Raw genomic sequence first — 12,514 nt, forward strand, 5'->3', positions numbered from 1 at the left:
AAGAGAGTTATGGCTATTGAAAGTTTACTATTTACGTTACCATTCATTGCTCTAGCAGATTTATCAACTCAATTTTGCTCAGCAATTTGGTTAGGTTAAGTTCGTAATTAAGCTTCAAGTTCTTCATACAAAATGTTCTACTATGTTTTAAGTTTCTATCGGTTCAAGAATCACCTAAATAGGAGCTTTCTAGAGAGAGTTATAGCCTTGCAAAATTTACTATTTATATGGTTAATTTGCAGATTTTCAGATTTTTGGCAGATTTGGTGACTCAAATTTGCTTAGCAATTTGATTAGGTTAAGTCCATAATTTGGGCTTAAGTTCTTCATATGAAATGTTATACTATGTTTTAGGTTTCCATTGGTTCAAGAATCGCCTAAATTATAGTTTTTTAGAGAGAGTTATGGCCATGCAAAATTTATTATTCACGTGCCCAATTCTACAGGTTTCAGAATTTCCTCTCCAGGTTCAAGCCAAGTTTTAGGCAATTTATGGGCAGTTTCTGGGTTAGGTCTCTTCATGAAAATTCTAGCCCTATGTCTTAAGTTTCATTTCCAATTAGTTTCATACCAATTGGAGTTGTGTAGCTCAATTTATGGGGTGTCAAATACACTGAACTGAGTGTGCAAAATTTTGCCCTACGTTCAAATTTTCATTTGTTTAATTACTCCCACTAACCAACCTTAATTCATATTTAATTCACCCCAAGTGACTATAATTTGGCATTGACACATCCATAGCACTCATACCACAAAAACCCCCAATTTTTCAAATCTCTAATTTGAACTTTTCTCCAATCATACCATTTTATTACTTTCATTCATAACCCCAATGTCAATTCAAACTAAAGGAACCTCAAATGATCATAATTTAACACTACATACACCAATTTCACTCTCTAGCACAAAAGTCCTAATTTTCCAGTAACATCCTCACTTTAGCTAGTCCAGATACCATCGCTCCAGTTGACCAATGTCGATCCGGGATGCTTAGAATGTTTGAAATTATAAATAGACTAGAGTGAGGAGTTATAAAGAAACTAAATAATTCTCATAAAAATCAAGGAAAAATTTTAGAAACGAAATACACTAAGGTTAAACGAGCCAAAACACCAGGGATGAGTAACCCGAAGGGAAAGTGACGGTGAAGGCCGTTAGCAACCCTAGACCCGGGGAAAAAATTATAAAATAATTTTTGGGACTCCAGAGAAGGGTCATTGAGATTCTTATGGCATTAGAATGCCAAGGAAATACTTAGAAAAATTTTTCTATCGGTACACACAATTTTGGCTCATTAAGCCAAACGGAGGATATTTTGATCATTTCGTCTTCAGAGATGATTTTTGGCCAACTTGTCCAGTTAAATAAATAATTTATATAACATAAATAATGAATAAATGTTGTTAAAAATTTAATTGAAATTAAATAGACAAGAAAAGAAGAGAAAATGAAAGAAAATGGAATCATGACATCATAATGATGTCATTAAAATTCTCCCAACCAATCCAATGTTGACACATGGTATAAGCTTATTTAAAAGAGACTAAATGGGCTGAAAAATGAAAAAAAATCAGAACTCTTTCTACTTCTTCTTGCCGTCACCCACTCCCACCATGGCCACCATGAACAAGCTTTTGAAAGCTTGATTTCCCTAGCTTTTGTTCCACTAAACCCTATATTCCCAAAACAAAAAAGTGTTCTTACACCTTAGAGAGTCTTCTGGGAGCAATAAGAAAGGAAAAAGAAGAACCCTAGCAAGTGGGAAATCTCACTCCATTAGAGGTTTGTGACCTAACCTTGGTTTTCACTTTAAATTTATGTTTAAGGACTATGAATGAGTGCAAATGACAAAGAAATTGATGAAATGTCATTTGTATGCCATCCCTAAATTTCGACAGCCTTGGTTGGGGGTATGATTGTGATGAGTTTTATGGAGTTAAAATGGTAGTATGGCTGCCCTCAATATGTATCTCTTAAGTGGATTGATGAAATGCAATGATAATGCATGATTTGTAATGTTTGAGTTAGGGTTTGGAGTGAAAAATGAGACTTTGATCATGTGATGATGAAAGTAGGTTTTAATGGTCAATTAGTGACCATTTGGTTCTGTTTAAATAAAAAATGAAGTGAATTGTGTAGTGGGATTGGAGTTTTGTGTGGCTGCCCTTGGTGACCTGCAGGACTGGGCATGAGTCTAGCAAGTTTGGGCAGCAATAACTGGAATTGTAGGGGTTCAGTTGGTGCAAGGCCAATTGAACATGAAACTAGACACATAATGGCACAACTTTGGTGAAGAAACCATGCCCAGAAAACCAAACCAAGTTCACCAAAAGATTGCCCTAATCCGAGTGACCTGCATTTTGCCTGGGCAAAATGACCAAATAAACAATATTTAGTCATTTGGCCATAACTCAGTGTACAAAGATCCAATTGACCTGAAATTTTACAAGCAACAATCTGAGATATATACCAACAACTTTCATGAAGAAACCTAACTCAAATTATGATCATAACATATTCAAAAAGTGACCTGAATTCACTGCTACTAACACTATAGTTTTGGTCAGTCCAGAAATTCTGGAAAAATTTCAATCCTGCCAGTTGTGGTTTTTGGGTCATAACTTGAGCTACAAAACTCCAAATGAAGTGATTCAAGAAAGGAAATGAAACTAGACAAAATAAGGAACAACTTTCGTGTTGATCATTTTACCAAATTCCCAATGCAAAAATGACTAATGGAACAGTAAACACAAAGCTTAAAAATTGAAAATTCTGTCCAATTAATATTAAACTTAGAAATGGTATTGGTAACCAATACCAATAAATTTAGAATGCAAAATGTGGTATTTTGGGAGTATTAGAACCAATGTACCTATTGTCTATGCAAAAGTCAACATTTTAGTTGACTAATGAAATGAATAGTAACACTAAAACTTGAATTTCAAGAATTGTGAAACTTAAAAGTGTAATATGCCCTAGTATACCTAGCAAGATTGGTTTGGATAGGTTGGCATGCCAATAGGGTTCTGTTAGCAGTACTGCATATGGCTTCACGCCATTCTGTGTTTCATGGCCTTCCATGCCATTCTATGATAAAATAGCCTTTGGCTATGTTGATTGGGATAATATATTTGGGTTTTATCCCCGATAATTATTACAGCTTATTAACTGTTCTATTGCACACCGGGAGACACAATGTGACCGATGGTGTGATGATCCGAGGTACTTAGTACCCAATGCCAGTTTACCCGTTTATCCAGTCCAGTCGACTAGTATGGGTTACTCGAGCAATGATAATAAATTTTACCAAATTTTAATCAAATAATATTGCAATAAATATCAGAAATTAAGTCTACCCAAAAATGAAATTATACATTCTGCATATTTATTTTATATTGTCACCACTAAGCAGAATTGCTTAGCGCGTTGCTTTTTCCATTCGCAGGTACTGGAGACCTAGCTTGGGAGCCCAGCAGACATCAGACCGGGTGAGCCTTTAAATCTACATCTGGAGTCTAGAGTCACCTCACATCTGCAGTGCACATGGTAGGACATTAGGACTTTAGGAAGCATTTTGTATCAGTTTTAGATTGTAACTATTAACTCTTGTAATTATGTAATAATGTAAATATATGAAATTTTATATTATTGAAATTTTTTGTATAATGTATGTTGATAAATGAAATGTGAGAAATGTTTATGAATATGCTTCAAGTGGTAATGTGAGCAGAAAAATTTTGAGAATAGTATTAAGATTTTGAGATTGACTTGAAATGTGTGTAATGGAGTTCTAGATTTGGAAATTATATTAGAAGTGTTTTTAACAGGTTCAGAAGAACTGTTTTTCCAATTTATAGCCGGCACTCTGCCAGATTTTCTATAAAAATTTTAGAAAAATTCAGATTTATCAAAAATTGTAAATAAATGAATTAAAAGGGATAAATTGTAATTAAAACATGAATTGGTGCTCCGGCACACTGAGTGGCATATCCTGCTCGGCTACCCTGTAGACGGGTAAGGGGTGTCACATTTAGTGGTATCAGAGCATCGATTTAGGTGTTTCTGGGCCTAGATAGAGTGCATACCATTGCATTGCATTTGTAAGTGTTGAGGTGACACTGATGCAGATCTGTTTGTTTTCTTATTTTGAATAGGATATGGATCCTACTTCTCAAAGAGCAGTTGATGAAGAGGTGGAGAGTCATGCTCTACCAAGGGCTGAATCTGGAGGCAGGAGAGAATCTGCTCCACCAGCAGCTGAGGCACCTGCCCAACCTCAGTTTTTGCTATTTCAGCAAATGACTGAATTCTACCGGCAAATGATGGGGGCATTTCCACCACCGCAGCCACAGCCACAACCTCCACCAGTACCACAGAAGTCCCATCTGGCGAAACTGCGAAAACATGGGACTGTGGTTTTCTTTGGGAAGAGGGAGGATGATCCCATGACAGCAGAAAACTGGTTGGATAGAACCATCAGAGTGCTGAAACAGCTTAACTGCAACCCCGAGCAGAACCTGGAGGGTGTTGTGTCCCTACTTCAGGATGATGCATATCAGTGGTGGGACACAGTAACCCATGAGGTGCAACCAGAACAGATCACCTGGGAATTCTTCCTCACAGAGTTCACGAAGAAATATGTTAGCAAAGTGTATTTAGAAGAGCGAAGAAGAGAATTTATCAGTCTGAGATAGAGGCAATTATCAGTGGTTGAGTATGAGCGTGAGTTTGTCAGACTGAGCCGGTATGGGAGGGAGATAGTCCCTACAGAGGCAGAGAGGTGCAGAAGGTTTAAAGAAGGACTCAATGACAATATCAAAGTCATGATCACAGCATTGGAGATTACAGATTTTGCTAAGCTAGTAGATGCTGCATCAAAAGTGGAAAGGGTCCGAATAAATGAACAAAATAGAAGGGAAAGACAGCAGAAGGGGGGTCTGGGTCAGTCCAGTACATTTTCTGCTCCCAATAAGAAGAGTAAGGGTCCTCCTGCTCAGAGTTCAGGACCACCACAGGTCGTGGTCGGCCTCGGGGCCTGCACCACGCTCACACCTAGGAGAGGCCAGTCCACACCATCAGTGTGCAGCTCTCTAGGGATGGTGTTTAGGAAACAAGCTCCAGCATCTTCTGCCTGTCCGTACTGCCAGAAGTGGCATAAGGGGGACTATTGGCGAGTGACTGGTGCATGCTTACTGTATGGATCTACAGAACATCAGATCAATAATTGTCCGAAGAGGACTACTATAGTTGCTCCAACACAAGTTGACAGACCTGCTCCTGTACCACAAAGGGATAGGAAGCCCGATAAATCTGAGGCAGCTGGTCCATCACTGAGGCCTGCATCCGAGTCAGCTGAGAGGCCAGACACTAGTGTACCTGCCAGGGCCTATGCCATCAGAGCTCAGGAAGAGCAAGATGCCCCGGATGTCATCAGGGGTACGTTTTCCCTCTACAACACTTCTGTGCATGCATTGGTGGATCCAGGATCCACTCATTCCTACATTTGCATCAAACTACCCATAGAGAGGGGAGTTCCAGTAGAGGGGAGTGATCAAGACATTCTGGTCACAAATCTACTAAGCCACAGTGTGGTAGTGAATAAGGTGTATGAAGGTTGGCCATTGAGGATTCAAGGGTATGAATTCTCGGCAGACTTAATTGAATTGTCCTTCCACGAGTTTGACGTGATTTTGAGAATGGACTGGTTATCACATCATCAGGCAATAGTTGACTGTAAATTGAAGAGGATTTCTCTAAAAACTTCTGAGGATAATGAGATTACTGTTGTGGGTGAAAGGACAGATTTCCTGTCCAATGTTATCTCAGCCACAGTTGCAAGAAGATTGATAAGAAAAGGCTGTGAAGCTTACCTAGCACATGTGGTTGATACTAGGCAGGCTAAGCCAAACCTGTGTGATATATCCACAGTAAGAGACTTCCCAGATGTATTTCCTGAAGAGTTGCCTAGTTTAGTACTAGAAAGGGAAGTCAAGTTTGCTATTGAGGTAATGCCGGGTACAACACCAATTTCTATTGCTCCTTATAGGATGGCACCCACTGAATTAAAGGAGTTGAAAATTCAGTTGCAGGAGTTACTCGATAAGGGGTTTATACGCCCCATTGTGTTACCATGGGGAGCTCCAGTGCTGTTTGTGAAGAAGAAGGATGGAACCTTGAGATTGTGTATTGATTACCGGCAGTTGAACAAAGTAACTGTGAAAAATAAATATCTGTTGCCCAAAATTGACGATCTGTTTGATCAGTTGAAGGGGGCCGGTGTATTTTCAAAAATTGATCTCAGATCAGGGTATCATCAGTTGAGGGTAAAGGATGTAGATGTGTCAAAAACTGCATTTAGAACCCGGTATGGGCATTATGAATTTCTAGTGATGCCGTTTGGGTTAACAAATGCACCAGCAGCATTTCTGGACCTTATGAACCATATCTTTCATCCATATCTAGATCAGTTTGTAGTGGTCTTTATTGATGATATTCTGGTGTATTCCAAGACTAGGGAAAAACATGATGAACATTTGAGGATTATTCTGCAAACCCTGTGAGAAAAGAAGCTGTATGCTAAGCTGTCCAAGTGTGACTTCTGGATGAGTGAAGTCTCCTTTCTTGGACACATAGTATCAGCTGAGGGGATTAGAGTGGATCCTAAAAAGATAGAAGTAGTGATGGAATGGAAGCCTCCTAGAAATGCAACTGAGGTTAGAAGTTTCTTGAGGCTAGCTGGGTGTTACAGAAGATTTGTGAAGGGGTTCTCTTTTATAGCTGCTCTAATGACCAAGTTGTTGCACAAGAATGTGAAATTTGGCTGGAATGACAAGTGCCAAGCCAGTTTTGAGAGGCTAAAGGCTATGTTGACAGAAGCACCAGTGTTAACACAGCCAGTGTCGGGAAAAGACTTTGTGGTCTATAGTGATGCCTCGCATAATGGGCTAGGGTGTGTATTGATGCAAGAGGGGAAAGTGGTCGCCTATTCTTCTAGGCAGTTAAGGCCACATGAACAGAACTACCCTACTCATAACCTGGAGTTAGCAACAATTATCTTCGCACTGAAGATATGGAGGCATTATTTATATGGTGAAAAATGCTACATCTATACAGACCACGAGAGTCTAAAATATTTGCCAACCCAAAAGGAGCTCAATCTTAGATAGAGACGATGGATTGAGTTCCTAAAGGACTATGATTAAATGATAGATTATCATCCTGGGAAGGCAAATGTAGTTGCTGATGCTTTGAGCAGGAAGTCCATCACAGCTTTAAGATCACTAAATGCCTGTCTGTCCTTAGCTCCAGATGGAGCTATTTTCGCTGAGTTGCAAGTGAGGCCAAACCTGCTATAGCAGATACAAGATGGGCAGAGGGCAGATGAAAAATTAATGGACATTGTGGGTAAAATTCCAGAGGGAAAGGAAACTGATTATGAGGTGAAAGCAGATGGGTGTCTGTACTACAGAGGAAGAGTGTGTGTACCAGATGATGGGAAATTGAAGACTAGTATTCTGAAAGAAGCACACACTAGTGTTTATGCTATGCACCCGGGAATCACAAAAATATATAATGATTTGAAGCCTCATTATTGGTGGCTTGGTATGAAGAGGGATATAGCTGACTATGTGACTAAGTGTTTGACATGTCAGCAAGTTAAAACAGAACATCAAGTTCCATCAAGATTGCTACAACCTATAGGCATACCTAAATGGAAATGGGACCAGGTCACTATGGATTTTGTTAGTGGTCTACCTCTCACCCAAAAGAAGCATGATGCAGTGTGGGTGATAGTGGATAGATTGACGAAGTCAGCACATTTTCTGCCAGTTAGGACTGACTACTCACTGGAGAGGTTAGCAGAATTGTATATCAATGAGATAGTTAAACTGCATGGAATCCCACTTTTCATCATATCTGACTGAGACCCAAGGTTTACATCAAGATTCTGGAAAAAGTTGGAAGAAGCCTTGGGCACACAACTCCGTTTTAGCACGGCTTTTCATCCCCAGATGGATGGACAGTTAGAATGAGTAATCTAGATAAACCTAAGAACTAATTGAATTATCATAGTTAATAAATTGAAATGATAGTAACAATGTGAATTATGTAATAGATCCTGGAGGATATGCTGAGGAGTTGTGTCATTGAGTTGAGGGGAGTTGGGATAGATATCTCCCTCTGGCAGAATTTGCATATAATAATAGCTACCAAGCTAGCATTCAAATGGCCCTGTATGAAGCACTGTATGGGAGGAAATGTAGAACCCCAGTGTGTTGAACTGAATTGGGCGAAGATAAGCAGGTATGACCAGACCTGGTGAAACAAAGTGAGGAGAAAGTGAAGATAATCAAAGCTAACCTGAAGGTTGCCTCAGATAGACAGAAATCATATGCCAACTTGAAGAGAAAAGAGATAAAGTATGCAGTTGGTGATAAAGTGTTTCTCAAAGTCTCACCATGGAAGAAAGTACTGAGGTTTGGGAGAAAGGGTAAGTTGAGCCCTAGGTTCATTGGCCCATATGAAGTCATTGAATGTGTGGGACTAGTGGCCTATCGGCTAGCTTTACCACCAGAACTGGATAAAATCCATAATGTATTTCATGTTTCTATGCTGAGAAGATATCGCTCAGACCCTTCACATGTCATTTCCATGGAAGAGATTGAAATTCAACCGGACTTGACATATATAGAAGAACCTATACAGATGAAGGAACTGAGAAATAAACAAATTCCACTAGTGAAAGTGCTTTGGAGGTACCACAACACTGAAGAGGCAACTTGGGAAAGTGAAGAGATAATGAGGCAACAGTTTCCTCAACTGTTTGCATCAGGTAAATTTCAAGGATGAAATTTTTATTAGAGGGGAAGAGTTGTAACATCCTCACTTTAGCTAGTCCGTACAGTCTACTGTTCCAGTGACCAATGTCGGTTCGGACAGCTAGCATGTTTGAAATTATAAATAGACTAGAGTGAGGAGTTATAAAGAAACTAAATACTGCTCATAAAAATCAATGAAAAATTTTAGAAACGAAATACACTAAGGTTAAACGAGCCGAAACACCAGGGATGAGTAACCCGAAGGGGAAGTGACGGTGAAGGCCATTAGCAACCCTAGACCAAGGAAAAAAATTATAAAATAATTTTTGGGACTCCAGAGAAGGGTCATTGAGATTCTTATGGCATTAGAATGCCAAGGAAATACTTAGAAAAATTTTTCTATTGGTACACACAATTTTGGCTCGTTAAGCCAAACGAAGGGCATTTTGGTCATTTCTTCTTCAGAGATGATTTTTGGCTAACTTGTCCAGTTAAATAAATAATTTATATAACATAAAATATGAATAAATATTGTTAAAAATTTAATTGAAATTAAATAGACAATAAAAGGAGAGAAAATGAAAGCAAATGGAATTATGACATCATAATGATGTCATTAAAATTCTCCCAACCAATCCAATGTTGACACATGGCATAAGCTTATTTAAAAGAGACTAAATGGGCTAAAAAATGAAAAAAAAAATCAAAACTCTCTCTTTCTTCTTCTTCTTGCCGTCACCCACTCCCACCATGGCCACCATGAACAAGCTTTTGAAAGCTTGATTTCCCTAGATTTTGTCTCACTAAACCCTATATTCCCAATACAAAAAAGTGTTCTTACACCTTGGAGAGTCTTTTGGGAGCAAAAAAAAAGGAAAAAGAAGAATCCTAGCAAGTGGAAAATCTCACTCTCTTATAGGTTTGTGACCTAACCTTGGTTTTCACTTTAAATTTATGTTTAAGGACTATGAATGAGTGTAAATGACAAAGAAATTGATGAAATACCATTTGTATGCCATCCCTAAATTTTGGTAGCCTTAGTTGAGGTATGATTGTGATGAGTTTTATGGAGTTAAAATGATAGTATGGCTGCCCTCAATATATATCTCTTAAGTGGATTGATGAAATGCAATGATAATGCATGATTTGTATTGTTTGAGTTAGGGTTTGGGGTGAAAAATGAGACTTTGATCATGTGATGATGAAATTAGGTTTTAATGGTCAATTAGTGACCATTTGGTTCTGTTTAAATAAAAAATGAAGTGAATTGTGTAGTGGGATTAGAGTTTGTTGTGGCTGCCCTTGGTGACCTGCAGGACTGGGCATGAGTCTAGCAGGTTTGGGCAGTAATAATTGGAATTGTAGGGGTTCAATTGGTGCAAGACCAATTGGATATGAAACTAGACACATAATGGCACAACTTTGGTGAAGAAACCATGCCCAGAAAACCAAACCAAGTTAACCAAAAGATTGCCCTAATCCGGGTGACCTGCATTCTGCCTGGGCAAAATGACCAAATGAATAGTATTTAGTCATTTAGCCATAACTCAGTGTAGAAAGGTCTAATTGACCTGAAATTTTACTAAAAATAAGCTGAGATATAGACCAACAACTTTCATTGAAAAACCTAACCCAAATTATGACCATAACATATTCAAAAATTGACCTGAATTCACTGCTCCTAACACTATAGATTTGGTCAATCCAGAAATTTTGAAAAAATTTCAATATGGCCAGTTGTGGTTTTTGGGCCATAACTTGAGTTACAAAACTCCAAATGGAGTGATTCAAAAAAGGAAATGCAACTAGACAAAATAAGGAACAACTTTCATGTTGATCATTTTGCCAAATTCCCACTACAAAAATGACTAATGGAACAGTAAACACAAAGCTTGAAAACTGAAAACTCTGTCCAATTAACATTAAACTTAGAAATGGTATTGGTAACCAATACCAACAAATTTAGAATGCAAAATGTGGTATGTTGGGAGTATTAGAACCAATGTACCTATTGTCTATGCAAAAGTCAACATTTTAGTTGATTAATGAAATGAATAGTAACACTAAAACTTGAATTTCAAGAATTGTGAAACTTAAAAGTGTAATATGCCCTAATATACCTAGCAAGATTAGTTTGGATAGGTTGGCATGCCAATAGGGTTCTGTTAGCAGTACTGCATATGGCTTCATGCCATTCTGTGTTTCATGGCCTTCCATGCCATTCTATGATAAAATAGCCTTTAGCTATGTTGATTGGGATAATATATTTGGGTTTTTATCCGCGATAATTATTACAGCTTATTAGTTGTTCTGTTGCACACCGGGAGACACAATGTGACCGATGGTATGATGGTTCGAGGTACTTAGTACCCAATGCAAGTTTACCCATTTATCCATTCTAGTCGACTAGTATGGGTTACTCGGGCAATGATAATAAATTTTACGAAATTTTAATCGAATAATATTGCAATAAATATCAGAAATTAAGTCTACCCAAAAATGAAATTATACATTCTGCATATTTATTTTATTTTATTTTATATTATCACCACTAAGCAGAATTGCTTAGCGCGTCGCTTTTGCCACGCGTAGGTACTGGAGACCTAGCTGGGGAGCCTAGCAGACATCAGACCGGGTGAGCCTTTAAATCTGCATCCAGAGGCCAGAGTCACCTCACATCTTCAGTGCATATGGTAGGACATTAGGACTTTCGTTAGCATTTTCTATTTTGTATTTTATATTAGTTTTGGATTGTAACTATTAACTCTTGTAATTATGTAATAATGTAAATATATGAAATTTTATGTTATTGAAATTTTCTGTATAATGTATGTTGATAAATGAAATGTGAGAAATGTTTATGAATATGCTTCAAGTGGTTATGTGAACAGAAAAATTCTGCGAATAGTATTAAGATTTTGAGATTGACTTGAAATATATGTAATGGAGTTCTGGATTTGGAAATTATGTTGGAAGTATTTTTAACAGGTTCAGAAGAACTGTTTTTCCAATTTACAGCCGACACTCTGCCGGATTTTCTATAAAAATTTCGAAAAAATTCAGATTTATCAAAAATTGTAAATAAATAAATTAAAAGGGATAAATTGTAATTAAAACATGAATTAGTGCTCCGGCATACTGAGTGGCATATCCTGCTCGGCTACCCTGTAGACGGGTAAGGGGTGTCACATTTCCCATGAACCCTAATCTTCTATATTTCAAATTATGCAAATCTCGTGTAATTTCTTTATCCCAATGATGCACACTACTTCAACTAAGCTTGATTTCATCATCAATTACATTAAAATACATCAAACCCTACTTTTTCCCAAATTAGCCAAAACCCTAGTTTAAGTTCTATGCATGTTTCCTTTCAATTTCTCATGAAATTTTATCATAAGTTAACTTCATTCAAAGCTTATACAACTAATCTAACATAAAAAAATAAAAAAAATAAATAAATAAAAACTTACCTCTTTATGATTTCTTTCCAACTCCCAATTTCTCCCAATTCTTACTCTTCTTATTTCAATCTTTCGATCAAGGTTTAATTTGGTGTTTACTACAAGTTAGATGGAAAAACTCTTGAAAAAAAAGTAAGGAATTAAGTTTGGAAGATGGGTGTCAATGGAGGAAGAAGGAAGAAGGAGAAAGAAAGAAAGAGAGAGGGAGGGGAAAGGAGCGGCGGCAACAAT

This window comes from Hevea brasiliensis, chromosome 4, assembly GCF_030052815.1.
Source record: "Hevea brasiliensis isolate MT/VB/25A 57/8 chromosome 4, ASM3005281v1, whole genome shotgun sequence".
NCBI lineage: Eukaryota > Viridiplantae > Streptophyta > Magnoliopsida > Malpighiales > Euphorbiaceae > Hevea > Hevea brasiliensis.